This window comes from Pseudorca crassidens, chromosome 4 (assembly GCF_039906515.1).
Source record: "Pseudorca crassidens isolate mPseCra1 chromosome 4, mPseCra1.hap1, whole genome shotgun sequence".
NCBI classification, from domain to species: Eukaryota; Metazoa; Chordata; class Mammalia; order Artiodactyla; family Delphinidae; genus Pseudorca; species Pseudorca crassidens.
The window spans coordinates 29552687-29572145 of record NC_090299.1 but is presented as its reverse complement, the minus strand read 5'-3'; the positions used below and the strand labels follow the sequence as shown (position 1 = coordinate 29572145).

General features: G+C 38.1%; 1 long non-coding RNA gene across 3 annotated transcripts in view; it reads right to left on the bottom strand.

Annotated features, from left to right (window-relative positions):
- The window catches only part of LOC137223488 (uncharacterized), a 253335-nt gene that overhangs the window by 71587 nt on the left and 162289 nt on the right, over positions 1–19459 (bottom strand). For all 3 annotated transcript variants that reach the window (XR_010942898.1, XR_010942897.1, XR_010942896.1), the window contains exon 3: positions 16474–16529. This is a non-coding gene — a long non-coding RNA (uncharacterized lncRNA). The remainder of the gene's footprint in view (positions 1–16473; positions 16530–19459) is intronic.

Here is a 19459-nt window from a genome sequence, read left to right as displayed (position 1 = left end):
TAGAGAATATCATACTCAGTGAAGTCAGAGAAAGAGAAATATATGATGTCACTTATACATGGAATGTAAAAAATAACACAAATGAATCTAGTTACAAAACAGAAACAGACTCACAGACATAGAAAACAAACTTAAGGTTGCCAAAGGGGAAAGGGAGGGTAGGAGGGATAAATTAGGAGTATGGGATTAACAGACACAAACTACTATACATAAAATAGATAAGCAACAGGATTTACTATATAACACGGGAAACCATATTCAATATCTTATAATAACCTATAATGGAAAATAATCTGAAAAAATATATATAACTGAATCACTTTGCTGTACACCTGAAACTAACACCATGTTGGAAATCAACTATACTTCAATAAAAAGTCTGCTTTTAAGACTTCCTAGGTATGCATTTCTTACTTAAATAATGAAGTATACTATTGCCTATGCAGTCAATGCCAGCTTGGCCCTACAGACCCATAATTGAGTGTTCTGGATTCCAGATTTTCAGGGTGTCTAATGCTCTCTCTTTCTTTCTCTCTGCTATTAACAGATGAGTTTATGAATTCCAATGTCTCTCCTGAATTGTCCTCCAAAATATTTGAAAAAGATTGCTGCTTATTTGCAAAGTTATTACAAAATAGAAAGCCTACATTTCTGATAAAGAATGCTCACATGCTTAGATTTTGCAAACAGTGGGATCAATACTACTGGGATTAGGGTTTCCATCACCATTGCTTGGAATGTTATCAGACTCAAATGCCTCTGGGCATCAGGGCCAGGCAGGCAATAATTTACAATCCCCAGAGTGAGAACATTTAACTTTCTTCTTAATTGAGCAACAAAAACACAGGCACAAGCTCAAATGTTACCTGGCACTTTGGTTGATTGGGAAAGAGAGAATGGGATGGAGGTGGTATGAAATGCACTCCAAATGCTTCTCTAAAGAGGAGTGGCTGATACTCGGTGACAGCTGATTGTTTCCAATCTGATTTTTCAGAAAGGATGAGACGTCTTGATTTTTATGATATATTTCCCAGTTTTAAACTGTTGGTTAACAACTCAACTTCCAAAACTGACCAATAATATTTGTGGGGGAAAAATGTCCTGTGCTGGATTCCAGGGGGCCAGTTAATGACTGCTTAGGCTAGAGAGATGTGGTATTGGGGCAAAACATAACATTTTTTTGCCATGAATAAGAACCTCTCACATTTCCTGTCTGCCAGAATTCTCTCTCTCTTGTTTTAGCTCTCATAAAACTGAATCTATAATTGTGTTCTCTTCTTAACTAGAAGGTAAAGTGGGTTGGGCAAGAATTAGATTTCTGAGGCCTCCAGGTCAGTGTTTCTTAAACATCAGTTCAACAGAAAATTTTTCTAAGGTCTCACCCACAGAGATTCTGTTTCCTTGAATCAAAGGTAAATCCTAGATAACACACTCTTTTACAGCCTCAGGATGATTTTGTTGAAGAATGATCCCATATGACACTTTGAAAAATATTGCCTTAAAGTAGTGGTTGTTCCATCATTTTCCTCTGCTGGCAAGGTCTCATGGACTATTCAGTTTACACAATCTCCATACATAAATGTGCTCACTCAATCTAGGCTGGTCATAGACAAAGAAGACTAATATTTTGCACAATGCTCCTTCCTCCCCCTTGATGGGGTGGGAGTGGAGGTCGGTCTGTGACAACTGGCCTCCTTAGACCCACTGCTCCAAATGATCTAGCACAGAGTGGGGTGCATTATAGCATATAATTTTTCTTTATTGCTAATTTATTTTCGAAATTCACTGTTACACCAATGCAAGATTTTAAAATCTTCAGTTACAGGAGAGTATGTCAAGTTGCTTTCTTGCTTTCCTGGATTCTGCTAAGAATTCATGTACAATCTGAAACCTCCCCAGCATATTAACTAACACAAAGCATTGGAGATGCAGAGAAACCTTCAGTCATGGTTCTAGCTGTTTCTGGAAAAACCCAGTTTTGTCTGCTGTTATTTCCCAGGATGAAATTTCTTTCCTCAGTAAACTGGTGCTGTGTATTCTTTATTTCACATTGAAAGTAACATTTGTGTAAAGCAGCAAATGATTTTCATTTCATTATAAACAGAGATGCAGTTTAAATCTGCCAAGAGCTGAAGTAATAAGTATGCAAGCATGAGCCATTCAGTTTGTAAATATTCATATGGGAAATTCTATGCCACCTTCATTACCAACAAAGAAGAAATATTGCGAGAATTAATCGCTAATTCTGACCTCTGTTAGCACAGTAATAAGGGGGAACAGGTAATTTGATTATTAAGTATAACTTTCTTTACAGAATCTGTGATATTAAATGATTGCCCAACACTCCATCCCGTCATCACTGGCCAAATCACTAATGTCGAATCTTTCATTATTAATGGACCATTTTGACATGGAAATTCACAGGCTTTCTTTTTATGTATGAAAGGAACTTTCAAAGAAATGCTCACCCAATTCCAACAACAACCTAGAAGGAAGGTTTTATTCCTCATTCTACAGGTAAGGATGCTACGGTTCCATGAGGCTAAGCAAGTTTTTCAGAATTGCAAAACAAGTCAGTGGAAGCGCAGACAGTCCTTAGGTTTGTTTGATTCCAAACTTAATGATTTCTGTAGCCGTACCCTGACAGAGTGGTTACTCTGTGGGACTTTGCAGAGGGCGTATCAACTGAAATTCTGGTGTTGCAATTAACAAGGACCAACGAGATTTTTGCAGTGGGTAATTCAGAGTCGATGGGAAGCTACAGAGCTAGGTGGGACCAAAGAACCAAGACAGGACCTCAAACACTCCCCAGATATCTAGACAGCAGGACACACTCTGGGACATACTTTTCAACCACTTTAGAATGAAAAGCTCCAAAAGTTGTTACTGTCATCATCTTAATTCAGTCTGCTTGTAATTCAAAGTCCCAAGAGAGATTCCTATTGGCCCAGGTGGAATTATATGCTTCTTGGCTCAGGGAGGGCAGAGATCCTGATTATAGTAGTACCAGGATTGCTTATACCTGGGAGAAGTAATTCCCACAAAAGGAAATAAGGGTGCTCTTAGGAAGGGGAAGTGGGTACTGAGATGCCCCCTTCCCTGCAAAAAGTCAACAAAAGTCCATATACAGTTGTCCTTCAGGACATTAGCCTCACATATTACTAAGAATAATCCTTAATTTCACTTAGTAATCTGTTATGCAGATTTTATATGTGGATTTTCTCAGATCTGCCATAAATTTCTTTTAATATTGAGCTATTACCACTGACTCATAAAATCTCTACCAGTAATTTTTACATAATTAACTTATGCAAAAAATAGTACTTCATTTGATCTAAATGACCCCTTTTGAGATTCCAACAGTGTCTGTATTCAGAATGTGACAACTTATGCCTCTAATTCATAGCCTTTGTGATTTGTAGAGTGTAATGATGTCATATCCCATCCTTGTATGTTCCTATCACATTTCTGGTCTTTGGCGCATCCCAGTCAGCTGCAACAGGATGAGGTGACCCAGTGACAGCCAAGCAAGATAGAGCCCACCCACCCAGATGGGAACAGGCAAAGAAAGCATTGTGTCCCAAATGTATGGCAAATGGTTTTAGCTTCCAAATGAAACTGGTGGAGAATCGTGATGAGAAATCTAAAACAGGAGATACCCTGCCTTTGTAGGCAGGTTGAGAATCAATTTCAGAAAAGTTTATCAAAGGTAGTAAGGTTGAAACTGTTAGCTGTGGTTCAGGAGAAAAAAATCAAGTCCCGCTAATGAATGAATAGCCCCAAAGCTACCAGGCTGTGCTCTTCAGTCAGTCCTTCAACCTGATTATTTTATTTGCTCTTCTTTGACTTTACTGGATCCATTATATCTTTTCTGAGGTGTGGCAATCACAAGTTCACATAATAACTGAGGTACGAATCAGCCATGTTTGTGAACAAGGCTGAGATGAAAATTTTTCTGGGAATTTTTCCCATAAAACTTATGGGCTTATTTAGCCCCAATAATAATAGCAGAATATCTGACTGCTGTGGGGAAGGGCAATAAATTATTGATGGATATAATGCTTCCTAACTCCTATTTTAAGAATCCCTATTCTTGAGACATTATTTTGTAAGAAAATTTAGATTATACTCCACCTAAGATATGTTTTTTCTTACCTCTTTCCTAGCCTTTCAAAGTTCTGAAAACTTCTGGCCATGCATTTGACAATTCACTCTTACAGCGGACTGCACAGTGGTGCTCAAGGCTTCTACTGGGCCAGCAGGCATGATTTTTTTTGTCATTACTATGTTTTTATTTCAACAATTCTGTATTTTTTCATATTGAATATTTTTAAGTTATAATTGCCTGTTCCTGCTTTATGTTTCCAACATTCTAACTTATCTTTATATTTATTTAAAATTACATTATACTTATAAAATTATACTTATTCAATTAAAATTCCCATTCTGTCTGTTCCATTGTTCTGCTTTCTCTTGAATAGGGTGTTCTGTTTATTTTCTGTCTGTTACATGGCTCTGTTCTTCAGATGTCACATAATTTCACACTGTGAATTTATCTTTATTGCCTTGAACAAGCACAGTTCCATAATAATACTGTGATTTTTTTAAAAAATATAAAACACTTGGAATAATGACTGGTGAAGAAAGCACTCAATATTGGCTAGCTATGGTGTATTCTCTTTCTATGGCTGCATAATGGTTACCCCAAAACAGCAGCTTAAGACAACAACCATTTATTATCCCATAGTTCTATAAGTTAGAAGTCTGGACGGGCTCAACTGGGTTCTCTTGCTCAGGGAATCAAAGGCCAAGATCAAAGTGTTGTCTTGGCTCAGCTCTTATATCTGGAGGTTCTAGGAAAGAATCAGCTTCCAGGCTCATTCAGGTTGTTGGCAGAATTTGGTTTCTTGCTGGACTGAATTCCCTTTTTGTGCCTGCCATCAGCCTGACTGCACTCAGCTTCTAGAGGCCTCCCTCAGTTACTTGCCAGTTCCTCCATCTCAGAGCCTGCAATGGCACATCAAATCCTTCTCATGCTTGGAATCTCTCTGACTTCCTCTTTTTTCTGTTTGTTTTTAATTTTTATACAGCAGGTTCTCATTATCTATTTTGTACATGTTAGTGTATATGTATCAATCCCAATCTCCCAATTCTTCCCACCACCACCACCCCCAATCGCCCCCCCGACCCCATCCCGGCACTTTCCCCCCTTGGTGACTCTGACTTCCTCTTTTGATGAAGAAAACTCTCTGCTTTTAAAGGGCTTGTGTGATTAGATTATGGCCAGCCCAGTAATCTCCCTTTTGTTTAATTCAAGTTAACTGATTAGTACATTAATTGACTAGTACATTAATTGACCATAACAAAGTACCAGAAACTGGGTAGTTTAACCTACAGAAATGTATCATTTATAACATTCTCAAATCAAGGTCCTGGATGCTTTAGATCCTTCTGAGGGCTGTGAGGGAGAATCTGTTCCAGGACTCTACCTTGGCTGCTGGTAGCCTCAGGCATTTCTCAGCTTAATAGCTTTCTCTCTGAGTCTTCACATCACCTTGCTCAATGCATATCTGTCTCCAAAATTTCCTCTTTTTTATAAGGACACAAGTGATATTGGATAGGGCCCACCCAAACAACCTCATCTTCACTTGATCATCTTCAAAGACCCTTTTTCCAAATAAGTTCACATTCATAGACACTGGGGATTAGGATTTCAACATCTTTTTAGGGGACACAATTCAACCCATAACAATTAGTAACCTTAATTACATCTGCAAAATCCTTTTTTTTTTTTTTTTTGCCCTATAATATTACATAATCACTGGAGTAACACTAGGGGTAGAGGTCCTTGAGGCCATCCTAAAATGGTTATTATCATTTTCATTTCTTCTTGTGCTTATCTATCAAAACATTTCTTCAGAACAAAAAGCAATATCTTCCAGACAGTAGAATACAGAGAATGTCTAGTTCTGATCATGTAGGGGGCTGAATGTTGAAACTATTACGTCACTTTCAATTCTCTTCAGTTGTTGCTGATGTTAAAATACTATAGCTTGCTTTAAAATTGTTATTTTATGTTAAGAAATATATATTCCAAATACAGAGTAGTAAGAGATTAAGATATTCAGAGCTATGGTAATCATCACTGTACAAAGTTCTTTTATTATTTGTTGAATTTTAGTTTACATGGATGCTAATTGCAGTTGCTAAAATTTCAGCAGTGTGTGATGCCCAAGGAGTCCCTTTGACATTAGCAAAAATACATTTAAAGATTTTAGGACTTATATGCAGACCTGGTAAATGTCCAATACTAAATAAAGTTAGCAGTGCTTTGTATAGCTTCTAGGTGAATTGCTTTTTATTTTAAAGAAAACTATATAGAAGAATCTATAGATGGCAATATGAATTAAATTTGAAATGTGTAGTTAGGATATTTTATTTCTTAGGGTCTTGATAACTTGGTAATTAGTAAGCACTATCTTTTTAGGAGGAAATGGAGTACAGTGGTTGTATTTGTTTGCTAGGGCTGCCATAACAAAATACCACAGGTTGGGTGGTTTAAACAACAGCAATCTATTTTCTCACAGTTCTGGAGGACAGAAGTTCAAGATCAAGGTGTTGGCAGGGTTGGATTCTCCTGAGGCCTCCTTCCTTGGCTTGCAGATGGCTGACTTCTCACTATGTCCTCACATGGTCATTCCTCTGTGTGCCAGCAACCCTGGTGTCTCTTTGTATGTCCAAATTTCCTCTTCCTATAAGGACATCTGTTATATTGGATTAGGGCCCATCCTAATGGCCTCATTTTAAGTTAATCATCATTTAAAAGACCCTGTCTCCAAATACGGTCACATGCCGAGGAGTTAAAGGCTTCACCATATGAATTTTAGGGTGACACAATTCAGTCCACAACAGTGGTTAAGCTTGTGGGTTTTAGAATCCGTGAGACCTAGTGTCAAAAGTCATGCTTTCACCACTGTATCAGTCAGAATAGGCCAGTTAGGCTGCTGCCATACACAGCGCCAGTAGAGACAAAGATTTCTTTTTTGCTCACACTACATGCCCAGTGTTGATTTGCTGGGGTCTCTGCTCTGCATTGTCCCCACTCCAGGACCCAAGTTGACAGGGATGACATTAATGTCTGAAAGACTGATGGCAGGTGGAAAAAGAACCATGGCAAATTTCACATTGACTCCTCAAACTTCTGTTCAGGACTGACACACATCACTTAAGTTCACATCTCACCAACCACAGCAATTTACGCAGCCATGCTTAACTTCAAGGGAGGCAAGGGAACTGGGGAAACAAAATCTGACAAGTGCCTGAAGGAGACAAAAACTGTGAATAGCCTCAATATCAATGGAAACCACTTACTAGTGAGTGACATTACGCAAGTTATTTAATCCCTCTAGGCCTCATTTTCCTGAATTAAAAAGTGGGACAATACTAATATTAGTACCTACTATGTGAGGTTCCCATGAAGATTAAATGAGATAATGAAAAAGATGCACTTAGCACATCCTTTTGGACGCACTTGGAAAGGGTGAAACGCTCAATAAATGTTAGGTACTATTGTTATTACTATAAATAATATTAGAAATTTCCTCAGATAGGATGAACTATAGAGATCAAGTCAAGTCTCTTTTTATAAATAAGGGATCAGAGGCCCAGAGTAGATAAGCGACTATCAGATGAAATAGAACCCAGGTGTGTGAATTCATTACTTCAGCCTACCATCCTCTATACTGTGTTGACTTTCACAGTCACTCTAAAAACTATATATATATATATGTATACACATTTGTATACATTTATTTATTTATATGGACTATAATGGTAATTTACAGAGTTTGGGAAAGTTCCAGATCCTTTAATGGACTGGAAGATGAGAAGTGCTTCAGGCAGAGCCTCTTTATTAATAGGTTAGTCGTTGTGAGATGGGGACAGGAACCCATAGGGAAGAAACCAGATGAGTGTTGAAAGTGAGAAAGAAATGAGAAGAAAAACGAGCTGTCAGATTTGGCAGCTGGCACCACTGCTCAAGAACAAGGAGTTGCCTGAGCTGACAGGTGTATATGAACTGAAAATAGAATACACTAGGGAAAAAGGAGCTTTACAAGTGTCCACAGCTACCCTCCTCACATACATGATCCTTTCACAACATATTTCCTGAACTAATAATTTCAGCAGGGAAGTGGTCTCTCTACTGGGAATAACAAACAAGACATTTTCAACAGCTCCTTGGGCGCAAAGTGCGGTCTGCTCTTTGAGGTATCTTGCAACATGCCCAGGAGAGAAGCACTTAACTCTTGCATGCTTCTTCCAACCCGCGAAAAACATCAGCACTGTAATTTAAAAGTGGGCGCTATCGAAAAGATGTGCTGACATTAAAAACTTTAAGGAACAATGCTGCAAAATTTCTGAGAGGGCCAGAATTATCTGGAATAAATTTGACACAGGCATACTCTCATTTGAAATCAGGCCAAGTGACCTGGGTTGTAACTCTGAACTCCAACCTTTTTGCCATGTGACATTATACAAGTTACTTAACATCCCTCAGCCTCCATTTTCCTATCCATAAAACAGGGATAATCGTAATACATACATACCTCATGGGGTTGCTGTAAAGATTACATAAGGTTGCTGTGAAGATTAAATGAAATCCATCACCAAGAACATGAGCTAGAGTCATTAGCCTCATCATCATTACACTTTCAGGGTCTCTTCAGACTCAAATGAACATTTTCAAAACTAATTTTTTAAAATAAAATTTATCTTTCCTTTGTAAATCTGACAGTGAATATAAAGCTTTTTAGTTTAATGCTCAATGATTTTGTCAGTTGAAATAACTCTTTCAGCGTCCGAAAATTATGTTGATATTCAGGAAAATATTGTTTACTACATTCTGGTTAGAAATCTTGTAGTAAGTTCTCTCAGTATGAAGGCAGCCTGATTCAGTGAAAAGAATACTACATCTAACCATCGAGAAACCTAGATTTTATCCAAGAACATTGTCACTAAACAGCTGGGTGGCTTCACACTAGGGCCTTAACCCTTAGTCTCCTTTTTCATAAAATTTAGTAACTAATGAGGCACCAGTGGGTAAGCAAAGAAGTTTCAAGAGAAGACAGTGTCAATTTGAACATTTGTAAGAATAATAATACCTCTAACCAAAATATCAAAGTCAGAAGGAAAAACTAATCTGTTGTAAAAAAAATGAATTTGTTTTTAAATATGTCAAGTTTAAGGATGCTGGTGGAGCATTTGATTGGAAATGTTTAGAAATCACTTGGAAACCTACAACTGGATTTCGGCAGCAAAGGCAGAAAATGTCAATGTTAGGACAATTACTTAAACAGATACTTGACATTATTAGAGTGGTGATAATGTTGATGATAACTATGAAGATACAAAAAGAACTAGATGGCTGACAAATTATACTTGGGAAGAATAGTAGGATTAGAGGGGTCAGACGGGAATCATGACAGTGCAGTGCCATGAATATAAATGTAGATGCCTTTGTGGCCAGGAAGAGATGTGTGAAGCGGCAGGGGAGGTCCATGTGAACTTTTGAGGGCCTAAAATGACTAAATACAACCTTTGCTTGAAAAAAAAAGAAATGGAAGAAAAACTTTGGGCCTAACTGGGGACTGAGTAGGCCAGCAGCTTCTAACTCTTCGCATCAAGGGAAGAGAACATCAAGAAAAATCTGGAAACAAAATGTCAGTTATAACAGAAAATCTAAAGCATGAGACTTGAGAGTAGAAGCTTATTGAATTTTGCCCTTGATAAATTTTATGTAGCCTTCGACAGTGCTGATTCCTCAGTGGAGTGGACTGGTTAGAAGCCATCTTGTTGGGAATCAATGGGAAGGTGACTGATGAGGAAGCAGAGAAAAACAGCATGAGTTCAGGAGTGAGAAGAAGGAAAGAGTTGGTATGGTTGGCAGTCAAAAGACATAAGAAGGATGGGGAGAGAGAAACATGCCCTTATGGAGTCAGAGGGAAGGGAGCCCATTTTGAGAAAATGGTTGCAATCAGATCACAGAGCCCATGTAATCAAGTGGAGCAAAACTCTGAAATGTTCTAAAACAGTGATTATTCTTTAAATATTACTCATTTGGCAGGACGATCAGCTCAGAAGCAAACTGTTAAAAACAATTTCCCAGCTTCTAGAATGTATCCATATCATTTTAAGGTAAAGGTAGCCTCCACCTAGACTAATTTATAAGTGTGCTGATGTTAAAAGGTGTGAGATTGTTTTATTAATTTGAATGGGTGGCCTTTTCCTCCCCAACTTTTTGTTTAGCTAGTTTTAACAAACCCCAGGGAGCCTTGTTTTCTCAACAGCTGCTCCTGATGTTGGCACTCAGTGACTTCACAACCTTTTGTAACCAGCCTTTATGAGAAGGGGGAGCTAACAAACTAATTAGACTGGTAGCTTAAGAAAATACAAAGCGTGGTACACACCCACACCAAAAAGGCTTACATGCACAAAAATTGAGTATTTAGGCTTGTCCAACCATCCCAAACTGCTAACTACAGACTTTATGTCACACTTGGAAAATTGGTTCTGTTTTGCTCTGTTTTGTACTTTGGCACACTCTAGAGAAGTCTGACATATCTGTGGAATAAGAATTACATTTGGAACGACGAGATTTACATTGGAAAAATTATGTAGGAGAAGATACGGAGATATAACCCAACCATTTGTCATTAATAGAAACATGCAAATTCGCAAAATAGCAAAATTTGCTTTAGCTGTTAGAATTTTGAGAACTTTAAAAAGGGTTAACTTCTTGTGCCATATAAAGAAAAAACACATGTTTTTTAGTTGGCTTGTAAAATATGATATTTTATGGCCAGCTCCTATAGAATTGTCTTTGATGAACCTATCACATCAGTGGGTTTGTAGTTGTCAGTGTCAGAAGAGCGGCCAAAGAGAAGATACAGTATTTCTCAATCCATCAGCCACCTGCATCAGAATTACCTAAGCTTATTTATTTATTCTTTTAAAATGCAGATTCCAAGAATTCACCCCAGATCTACTACTGAATCTCTGTGAGTTTTGAGAATTTACTATTTTAAGAAGCTCCCTGTGATTCTTATGAAAATTAAAGTTTGTGAGCTAGATTTCAAAACACACCACCACATTTAGATTCATCACTGCTGAGAGGGAGTGAATATCGGCATATCCTTTACAATATGCCAATTTTTTCTTGCAATTTTTCCACCGAATTAAAAGGTACACATCTTTTGACATAGCAATTCTATTTCTAGGAATTTATCTCAAGGAACAACTAGACAAACGTGCAAAGACATATGTAAAAAACTATCCATTACAAAATTGACTATATTAGTAGAAAAGTGTTAATAATTTAAAAGGCTATCATGAGATTTTGATTAAATAAACTACATACACTTATGTAGGATTATTATGTACAATGTTCTAAGCACTTCAGAAGCTGTAAGTCATTTAATCCTTATAACATTATGTAATATAATATAGTATAAGATGTTAATATAATAATGTAATAATATTATTACCCCCACTTTACAGATGACAAAGCTGAGACCCAGAGCAGGTAAGGACTTGTCCAAGATCACACAGCTAGCACACAACAGAGACAGGACACAATGCCAGGCAGTCTGTCTCCAGAGCCTGTGGCTTCACCCTGCACCATCTGCTTCTTTCAACATTCTACTACCTTCACGTAATGATTATATGGAAGAAAACATTTTACAAAAAATTATGTTTGATATGATCATATTCATGGTGAAAATGAATATTTATATCTGCATTTTGAAATGAAAGATTTTTATGAAAAGGTAAAGAAAAGAATATACATTAGAGTAGGTACACCAAATTGAAGATAATGATCTGTAAGTGGAATTATGGATGTTTTCTATTTTTCTCCTTTTGCTTGTCTCTGATTGCTTTTTCCTTTTTATTTTTCAGTAATGAACATATACTGTTCTTATAAAAAGAGAAGAGTAATATGTGAATGGGCCTACCTAGCAAGCAAATATACTGTAAAGCTTGTGCTTTTTTTAAGAGTGGACTTTAAAGATAAACTAATTGAATTATAAACAGAGAGCAGGAAAAATACACTTTTAGATTCTCCTTCCTCCATGAGTCCACTGCGTTTCTAGCAGGTGTGTAATCACAGGCTTCTTTTTCATGAGCAAACTAGTATAAATGGCTTTGTTTTTCTTTTACTACTAAATTTTTAAATGATATATATATTTATTTTATTTTTCAACATCTTTATTGGAGTATAATTGCTTTACAATGGTGTGTTAGTTTCTGCTTTAAAACAAAGTGAATCAGCTATACGTATACATATATCCCCATATCTCCTCCCTTTTGCGTTTCCCCCCCACACTCCCTATCCCACCCCTCTAGGTGGACACAAAGCACCAAGCTGATCTCCCTCTGCTATGAGGCTGCTTCCCACTAGCTATAGCTATCTATTTTACATTTGGTAGTGGATATATGTCCATCCCACTCTCTACTTTGTCCCAGCTTACTCTTCCCTCTCCCCGTGTCCTCAAGTCCATTCTCTACATCTGCGTCTTTATTCCTGTCCCACCCCTAATTTCTTCAGAACCATTTTTTTTATTCCATATATATGTGTAAGCATACGGTATTTGTTTTTCTCTTTCTGACTTACTTCGCTCTGTATGACAGACTCAAGGTCCATCCACCTCACTACAAATAACTCAATTTCATTTCTTTTTATGGCTGAGTAATATTCCACTGTAAATGTGTGCCATATCTTCTTTATCCATTCATCTACCGATGGACCCTTAGGTTGCTTCCATGTCCTGGCTATTGTAAATAGAGCTGCAATGAACAGTATGGTACGTGACTCTTTTTGAATTATGGTTTTCTCAGGGTATATGCCCAGTAGTGGGACTGCATGTGTTTGTTGGCAATCTGTATATTTCTTTGGAAAAATGTCTATTTAGGTCTTCAGCCCATTTTTGGATTGGGTTGTTTGTTTTTTTGGTATTGAGCTGCATGAGCTGCTTGTAAACTTTGGAGATTAATCCTTTGTCAGTTGCTTCATTTACAAATATTTTCTCCCATTCTGAGGGCTGTCTTTTCGTCTTGTTTGTGGTTTCCTTTGCCATGCAAAAGCTTTTCAGTTTCACTTGGTCCCATTTTTTAATTTTTGTTCTTATTTCCATTTCTCTAGGAGGTGGGTCAAAAAGGATCTTGCTGTAATTTATGTCAAGGAGTGTTCTTCCCATGTTTTTCTCTAAGAGTTTTAGAGTGTCCGGTTTTACATTCAGGTCTCTAATCCATTTTGAGTTTATTTTTGTGTATTGTGTTAGGGAGTGTTCTAATTTCATTCTTTTACGTGCAGCTGTCCAGTTTTCCCAGCACCACTTACTGAAGAGGCTGTCTTTTCTCCATTGTATATTCTTGCCTCTGTTATCAAAAATAAGGTCACCATATGTGCGTGGGTTTCTCTCTGAGCTTTCTGTCCTGTCCTATTAATCTATCTTTCCGTTTTTGTGTCAGTACCATACTGTCTTGATTACTGTAGTTTTGTAGTATAGTCTGAAGGCTGGGAGCCTGATTCCTCCAGCTCCGTTTTTCTTTCTCAAGACTGCTTTGGCTATTGGGGGTCTTTTGTGTTTCCATACAAATTGTGAAATTTTTTGTTCTAGTTCTGTGAAAAATGCCAATGGTAGTTTGATAGGGATGGCATTGAATTTGTAGATTGCTTTGGGTAGTACAGTCATTTTCACAATGTTGATTCTTCCAATCCAAGAACATGGTATATCTCTCCATCTGTTGGTATCATCTTTAATTTCTTTCATCAGTGTCTTATAGTTTTCTGCATACAGGTCTTTTGTCTCCTTAAGAGACAAAAGGTAGATTTATTCCTAGGAATTTTATTCTTTTTGTTGCAACGGTAAATGGGAGTGTTTACTTAATTTCTCTTTCAGATTTTTCATCATTACTGTATAGGAATGCCAGAGATTTCTGTGCATTAATTTTGTATCCTGCAGCTTTACCAGATTCATTGATTAGCTCTGGTAGTTTTCTGGTGGCATCTTTAGGATTCTCTATGTATAGTATCATGTCATCTGCAAACAGTGACAGATTTATTACTTCTTTTCTGATTTGGATTCCATTTATTTCTTCTTCTTCTCTGATTGCTGTGGTTAAAACTTTCAAAACTATGTTGAATAATTGTGGTGAAAATGGGCAACCTTGTCTTGTCCCTAATCTTAGTGGAAATGGTTTCAATTTTTCACCATTGAGAACGAAGTTGGCTGTGTGTTTGTCGTATATGGCCTTTATTATGTTGAGGTAGCTTCCCTCTGTGCTCACTCTCTGGAGAGTTTTTATCATAAATGGGTGTTGAATTTTGTCAAAAGCTTTTTCTGCATCTATTGAGATGATCGTATGCTTTTTCTCCTTCAATTTGTTAATATGGTGTATCACATTGATTTGCGTATACTAAAGAATTCTTGCATTCCTGGGATAAACACCACTTGATCATGGTGTATGACCCTTTTAATGTGTTGTTGGATTCTGTTTGCTAGTATTTTGTTGAGGATTTTTACATCTATGTTCATCAGTACTATTGGCCTGTAGTTTTCCTTTTTTGTGACATCTTTGTCTGGTTTTGGTATCAGGGTGATGGTGGCCTCATAGAATGAGTTTGGGAGTGTTCCTCCCTCTGCTATAGTTTGGAAGAGTTTGAGAAGGACAGGTGTTAGTTCTTCTCTAAATGTTTGATAGAATTTATCTGTGAAGCAATCTGGTCCTGGGCTTTTGTTTGTTGGAAGATTTTTAATCACAGTTTCCATTTCAGTGCTTGTGATTGGTCTGTTTATAATTTCTAATTCTTCCTGGTTCAGTCTTGGAAGGTTTTGCTTTTCTAAGAATTTGTCCATTTCTTCCAGGTTGTCCATTTTATTGGCATATAGTTGCTTGTAGTAATCTCTCATGATCCTTTGTATTTCTGCAGTGTCAGTTGTTACTTCTCCTTTTTCTTTTCTAATTCTATTGATTTGAGTCTTCTCCCTTTTTTTCTTGATGAGTCTGGCTAATGGCTTATCAATTTTCTTTATCTTCTCAAAGAACCAGCTTTTACTTTTATTGATCTTTGCTATCCTTTCCTTCATTTCTTTTTCATTTATTTCTGATCTGATTTTTATGATTTCTTTCCTTCTGCTAACTTTGGGGGTCTTTTGTTCTTCTTGCAAATCAAATGCGTTAGTTATAGGTAGGCTACTCGGTGGTATAATTTAGGAGAAGCTCAAGACTTATTGCTCTGAGCAGGAAAAACTGCCCTGTAAAATTTGGCTATTAGGGTTCAAATGGTTTTTGAAGTTGTTTTTGATTATCTACAAAGGCATACACAAAGTTGACACACCCAAAAGCAACACTGTAGAGTGGAAAATTACTAGCTTGTAAATCAGAGTAACTGTTTGACTCTTCTTGCCACGTCCTCATGTATAAAATGGGGACAATGATACCGATCTCTACAGATTATTGGGAGGTGGTAATTAATGCACAGGAAATTGCCTGCCACATAATCAACTCATAATAGATGTTAGTTTCTTTTCCCTTGAACAATGAACATAAGTGGAATATCTACTGACTTTTCAATGCAGTAGAATTGTTTTTCATTTATTCTGAAAATATTTTTTAACAAGTCAGGGTTTGGGCATGAAAATAGATGCCACTCAATATATTCCAAGTAAGAGTATTTTTAATGCAGGGAATTAGAGGCTTACACAATGGTTGGAAGGAAACAAAGGTCAGGGAGGCTGTCAGTGGAGATCTCAGCCTGTAGCACCACAAAGTTCTCAAGTGCTTTCACCAAACACTCTCTGAATATGAAGAACCTCTGGGAGGTTCCCACCAAACCCTCAGGCTGCAGGACTGATGCACGTGATTCTCAGGAAGCTCACCTGGCAGCTGCTTAGACAAGTTCAAGATGAACAAATCTCCTATTCTGAAGAAGTTTACCATCTGAAACTGTGACCCAAAACATTTCTAACCTTATTTATCAATATTTCCCTCCTCATTGGCTCTTTTGACTCTGTGCCCCAGGATTCTGAACTTCATGCTAGTTTCTCTACATAAAATGCCCAACATGATAAATCAAAATGCTCCTCATGTTTTAAGTCCCAATATAAATTCAACTTTCCCCATGAAGTCTTTGTTCATACAATGCCTACCATCACCCCTCTGAATGTAATGTAATGAGTCCCCATTCCAATGACCCTGTGGTTCTGTACCATCTCTTGTGATTTTTCTATACACTGGTCAGAGCTGGGATGCAGGTAGAAATAAGGGACTTACTAATAGGAAATAAAGGACTTAGGTGTTTAAGGATGAGTTTGGAACAGAATTCTGTAGAAAGAAATTCAACATGGCTGCTTGCTTTTCATAACCAAGGCCAAACTCTCTAAGGAATTAGCACATGTGTCTTAAATTTCCTACCTGAGACTGTGATTAAAATGGCTCCTTCCTCTTTTGTCAGCAGTATACCATGGGTTCTGGAAAAGAATAAAATTATGCGTGCTTCTTTAACCGCATTCCATAACTCAGACCCTCACTCTGTCAGTCTGGACTAATCTACACCTGGAATCAGTAAATAATGAAATAGTAAATACTCACTACAGCACTCTACTATTGCCAGGCTCTGGTCTGAGCACTTTACTAAACAATGTGTTTAATACAACAACCCTATGAGGTAGGTACTATTATTGTTCCCATTTTACAGAAGAAATTCTGAGGCCCAGAGAGGTTAGATAACTGGCCTAACATCACACTGCTAATACGTGACAGAGCAGGATTCAAAGACAGGCAGTTTGGCTCCAGAGTTAGCTCATCTAATCATATTGCGGGCAAGTAGGGTTTCAACATGTGAATCTGGGGGGAACATAGAGTCCGTAAGAACAGGTGAGTCTGATGCATGACCAGTATTAAGAACCACCATATTTTCTGCAGTGTTTGTAGAGATATAGAAACATTCCTTCTTAATTACACAAATATTACACAAAATTTTAATTAAAAGATTCAAACAATATGGAAGTATATGGAGCAAAACAAATATGGATACATTTCCACTCTATCAATCACTTTGTTAACCTATTTCAGGTGTTTCTAGCACACAGTCTTATATCCACCGATTAAAACAGTTCTGTGAAGTGAGAATCAGATTGGTTAAAAGGCAAGATGGTAATTCTGTCAAGATGGATTGTATATATCCACTGGTGGAACATTTTGTATCTTTGGGCATCCTGTCCCCTCCACATGCTGATATCATTATCTTTCATATTCAGAAGTTCCTGCTGATTGTGTAGGTGCACAGGCAAGGTTGTGGAATCTGCCTTGTGACTCGTAATAGTTCCCTTCTTGATCTGTTCCTTGCTTAGTCATTCTTGGCAGGGCCTGTTGCTGTTTGCAGCTCTGCCTCTCTGCCTCAAGGGCTGCCTATAAGTCTGGCTTAAAATAACTTACCTTTTCTCTGACTTCAGCAAGAGACAGTGACCAATCTTCCCCAGGGTCTCCAGCCATTGCTGCTGAGGAGCTCATTTTGAATTTTCTGACACTTATGCTCATCACCCCACCCCGAGACTGGAGATACAGAGAATGAGGTACAGGACAGAGAAGGTCACTCACAAGCAGACCCTGACTGTACTGTAGCCTGATTAAGGTAGCTGCCTACCATAACATCCTCCTTACAAGAATTCCCAAGGACTAAGGGGAGAGAATTAAGGCTCCCGCGCCAGCTTAGAGATTGAACCAGTAAGAGTTCAGGAAGAGTCAGTTGGTCATCCTAATTCAGTGACTTTGGTCTATAAATTCATTCATTCTACTCTGAAGAAGGTCATCTGGTACAATGTCATGGAGTTTCTTTAACCAGTGATATCTGGTCAACAAAACAAACCTTGTTAAAAGTTTTTCCAAGAAATAATGAAAAGCCTGAAAAGTGCTATTGTCTACAAAATAAGGTAGAAAAACTGAACAAGGGAGAGTTTCCATGTCCCATCCAGAGTTCCTAGATGTGCGGAAGATCTCCTACGTGCCTCTCGAGATACACTCTCCACTTTCCCTACTGCTCTGTGCCCTGGGACGCTCATCTGTACGGGCACATCACTGCTCGTGGATGGGGACAATCCACAGAGACCACAGGCAGTAGATAAGGAAGGACAGTAAAGTTGAAGTATTTATTCCTTTGGGTCCCTCCCTTTGGGGTCACCAGGGACAAGCTGTACCCATAAACCAAAGGTCACAATGCCACCTGGGTGGCCCTGTCAACACAGCTCTTTTTCTACAAATTTTCTCCAGCTGCTCCCTCTTCTCTCCCTTTCAGCCCTTGATGATAGCAGAGCCCTACTGTCATTGGCACTGCAGTACAGCAGTCTCCCTGGTAATATCTCTACACACTGCTTATGCCTTTGTAAATCATCCCTTAATTAACTCCTCTTCTTAAACTACCCTATTTCAGTGTGACATCTTTCTGCTGGGACCCACAGAAAGCAAATAGAGAACATCTTTGTAATTTTCCAAAATATCACAACAATGCCTGGAAGAAAACCAGCATTTTAGATTATATAAAGTAGGTAGACTGGAAGGATGAGCAACAATATTCTCTCTGTATGACTCCCAGAAAGACACGCTAATGGGGCCTTCACATGCTCTACCCTTCTAACCATACCCGAAGAAAACTTCCCCCTTGTGAATACCAGCCCCAACATGATTCAGCTACTTATTTATCCTGATATGAAATTCTCAGGTTTCAGTAACTGCACTTCAGTCAGACAACCACAGAGGTGTCCAATTTTTAAATGACCTTTTCTCATTTTATTGATGAGTATATTAAAGATAACAAATGTATTCATTTTTTAAAAACAACAAAATGTTGATCCCACCATAACAAAAACAAAAAAAAAAACCCCCAGAATTATCTACAAAATCATAACTTTTCGTGAGAGTTGAGGTAAGGAGGCAACCAAGGGAACTGAATTCCACAGTGAAAAGTCCCTCTGAGAGACAAGGATACACGAACTGATTCATCTTTGGCAAAGCATAGAGGGAAAGGGCGCTATAATAGAAGTGAGTAAGAAGAAACCAGAAAAAATTAACAAATCCCTAAAGGCTGAGAGTGGGTTACCGGATCACTTTAGAATAACAGGAAGTGCCAGACATAGGGAAGTTTGCAATCGCATGCTTTCTGCACAAACCTCCACCAGATACTTATGAGAAAGAGTAAGGGCAGGGCAGGAGATGAGAACAAGCCTCCTCAATGGCACAGGACTGCAGTGGTGACCTGGTGACTCTGACGAACAGGCATAAAACACTGCCTGCTTCTGTGGACCCTCCTCTCATAAAAAATAAAAGCCTTAAGCTGCTGGAGGAAGGACAACAGACATTCTTACCCCTTCCCCCCAGCACCTGGGGGGTGGGTAGGAAATCCTCC